The sequence below is a fragment of the Rhododendron vialii genome, chromosome 5a (genome assembly GCF_030253575.1).
Source record: "Rhododendron vialii isolate Sample 1 chromosome 5a, ASM3025357v1".
Lineage (NCBI taxonomy): Eukaryota > Viridiplantae > Streptophyta > Magnoliopsida > Ericales > Ericaceae > Rhododendron > Rhododendron vialii.
The window spans coordinates 15,432,683-15,436,248 of NC_080561.1; the positions used below are offsets into that span (position 1 = coordinate 15,432,683).

Consider the following 3,566-nt stretch of genomic DNA (forward strand, 5'->3'; position numbering starts at 1 on the left):
GTGGACATTATTTTGAAAGCTAATCAAAGGAGTTACTCATTCATTTTTGTAAATTTCTTTTGAAAGATGTATTTGTAACTTAAGTTATAATTATTTTGATTAAGGAATATTTGTAAACCCTTAACTCTCTTGAGATTTGATACTTGTGTTAATTTGTGGCCGTAGAGCTGATGATGTAATATTTGAAAATCTAATTGTAGAGACCCGTAATTTTGGCCCGTATTTTTTTTAAGAAGTATTGTAGTTATTAGTAAAGGCGTGAAACGTGAAAATATGAATAGTATCGTAGTTATATGATTAGGGGGTTGATGTGAAGGAATCATTGGTGTAAGGGTGCAAGTGCAATAAATGAATATGTATATATATATATTGGAACGTACAGGGAAATCATTTTTTTCTTTCCCTTTTCCTTCTTTTTTTCTTCTTCTTTCTCGTTTCTCTCTGCTCCTCCTCCAAAAACACCCCCTCCACTTCTTTCCTCGATTTCATTTACTTAGGGCGTGATTTCGAACAAAGCCCAAGAATTAAAGTTGTTATATGGAGCGCGGGCTTTCTATCCATCCAAAAAAAATCATGATCGGACCTCATGGAGCTACGGTTGACTTGGTCAAAGGGTCGGGTTTTGCTCAAAACCTTTGAGGTAGGGATTTCTTGCTCTTGTTATGCGTTTATACGGTGTTTATGTACCTAGATCGTATCTTGCTTCGTTGTTTAAGCTTGTTCCTTCCATTTCCGGAAATCAGCAGAACAGGGCCTGCGTTTTTGGGGTTTTACGCCTTCTTAAGCTCAGATTTGAATTTTGGTTCCTTCGTATGAAATAGAGTAGACTTAGAGCCCATTCTAATGCCACTAGAATCATACAAAACCGTTGAGAATTGAATTGATGGTGATTTTTAGAAAACTGGTCTGCAATCTGTCTCGTGTTCTGGATTTCAGCCCACTTCGAATGGCCATAACTTTCTCGTCCGATGTCCGTTTCATGCAAACTTTATATTGATTCGAAGGTCTTAAAGTCATCTTTCATTTGCCACTAGAATCGTCTTAAAACTCTTAGTACACAGAAAGTTATGATCGTTTGAGTAGAGGTGTGTCAATCTGTCATGCTGCGTGACAGATTTATATTGCTTCAGTAAATGCCTATTTAAACATCCTTGGAGTGCAGATTTGACAAGGCTTCCTTCATACCTTTTTAGTTTCGTTCAATTGCGCAACTTTTGGGATTTGAATCACTCAAAAATATTAAGAAATCGATTTATAGTGATTTTTAGAAGATTGAACTGAAATCTAGAAATCTGGGCAGCTTACAGAGCTGCGATTTTCATCGATTGTCATGGTTAAACGACGCTATGGGCTATGGGTCCTTATGGATTTTAAAGATTGGTAAGTTGGTGATATTTTGGCGTTGGAGTCATTGAAAAATATTGAGTATGCAATTTTTAATGATGTTGTATAATCGTTTTAACTCGATAATGGGTGTGAGATTGATTGTGGATGAATTGTGCATAATGAAGGTTGTTTATGGACCTATGATTCGAGTGTTATGGCCACGTGTGATATCGAACTTTGTATGTATCGTGGTGTGGCATGTCATAGCATATGGACAATGGATGGAATCGTATCCAACTTGGGATGTCGACGAAGGTTACGGGGCCTAACACTGCCCGGAATGTGGAGTCGCATCCACTTTGTGGGATGTCGATGAGGGTTACGGGACCCAACACCGCCCAAAATTCACGTCAATATGGACGGAGCCCGGTTCACCTTCTTGGTGAGACCTTGGCGAGGGTTACGGGACCCAACACCGCCCGAAATTCACGTCAATATGAACGGAGCCCGGTTCACCTTCTTGGTGGGACCTTGGCGAGGGTTACGGGACCCAACACTGCCCGAAATTCATGTCAATATGGACGGAGCCCGGTTCACCTTCTTGGTGGGACCTTGGCGAGGGTTACGGGACGCAACACCGCCCGAAATTCACCTCAATATGGACGGAGCCCGGTTCACCTTCTTGGTGGGACCTTGGCGAGGGTTACGGGGCCCAACATTGCCCGGTGCATTGCTTTACATCACATATCATGCATTGTTGATTGGTTGAGCTAGACTTATGACCTGTGTTGCTTGAGAAATGAAAAGAGAGATAAAGTTGTTAATCTAATGTTTGGCTTGTCATTCGACTTCGAACTGTATCTTGAATTACTATCCTTCCTCATTGAGCCTCTTGTTCGGTACAAATCAAGGAAACTAGTTCTTGTTGCATGGGGTGGCTAATACTTGAGAAATGAAAGACAAATCAATTATGTTGAAAAAGGAAATCCAATGATATGTCCGTGTTGTTCTGCTGATAGATATACTCATTGTCATTAGCATCTTGGGGTTCGTTGTACATATATAATGTTGCTCACGTACCACTGTTGGTGCATGATCATCACATATTTGTATAGATCGAGGTAGAATGGAGTAACTGCGTAGCGATGGACAAATGATGGTTGAGGACAAGTTGTGGTCTAATTGGAATAATTCGAGTCGATTTTTGCTTCTAGTTTGACGTGTGAGCTATTAGGGTTATCTTTATGAAATTATGATTCCCTGGTTGTAGTATGCTCGTTTGTGGTGGAAGACCCATGTTTCTTTGTAGATCTCGTTGTATTCACTCACTCTAGGTGCATGATTCATCGCATTTTCATATAGCTTGTGTATAGATTTCCCTGCTAGGCTAGTGTAGCTCTCCCTATCATTTTCAGGTATGATTCAAGGATGTTGGCATGGAGTGCTTTGTTGTGCATTTGTGACCAAACCTTTAAAAGGTATTCAAGAAGGATTTCATAGCACAAGATCTGAAAGAGCATTTTTAGGAAAGATATTATTTATAAATTGTAATAATATTTCTGTAGGATACTGGTATTTTGATGACTTGGGGCCTTCGAGTTGGAAATGTAATATTTGAATTTTATTTGAGAACAGTGAACAGAGAGGTCTTTTGGGGTATTATTTATATTACAGCGAGGACTTTATTTATTAAAAGTGTTTATTATTTATGTTGAAAATCGAGGGCGTGACACTAATGGACTTGGAAGCATAATTATGGGAATGGAAGTACGGTAATCTTTTGGGTTTCATACAGAATATTGTAAGGGTTTATTTGTGGAAATTCTTTTAAATTTATGTTTAAAAATCGAGGGCGTGACAATGACCATATGCTTTATAGAGTTTATAATAAGTTTAAGCTTGACTACACAACTACATTGGGCATGTCTTTGATGCTTTTAGTTGTATTTGTTTTCTGAAAGTGGGAAAAATAAATATCCTCTCATTTTAATCGAGAAAATGAAACTCTAGGCTTGCTTTGTGTAGTTTGTTGTGTGGGAATTGAATAAACGTACATGTCTTGTTGTTTTCCTATACTATTCGGGTTGCTATTAGGTGGTCACTTTATATGTTTAGTTTTTTTATTTCTTATAGTCTTTGGTTGTTGCTGGTATTTAAAACCTTTTGAGAGCTCAATTTACATGGTTCAATGGTTTACTTTTTATATCTGTTGTGTTTAATCTTTTAGTTTCGCTATGCTT

General features: G+C 38.4%; 1 long non-coding RNA gene across 1 annotated transcript; it reads left to right on the forward strand.

Moving 5' to 3' along the window:
- The first annotated feature begins 389 nt into the window (after nucleotides 1-389).
- LOC131326265 (uncharacterized) lies at nucleotides 390-3,044 on the forward strand. Its single transcript, XR_009199951.1, has 2 exons — nucleotides 390-640; nucleotides 2,742-3,044. It is a non-coding gene; the product is annotated as an uncharacterized LOC131326265 (long non-coding RNA).
- The last annotated feature ends 522 nt before the right edge of the window (nucleotides 3,045-3,566 follow it).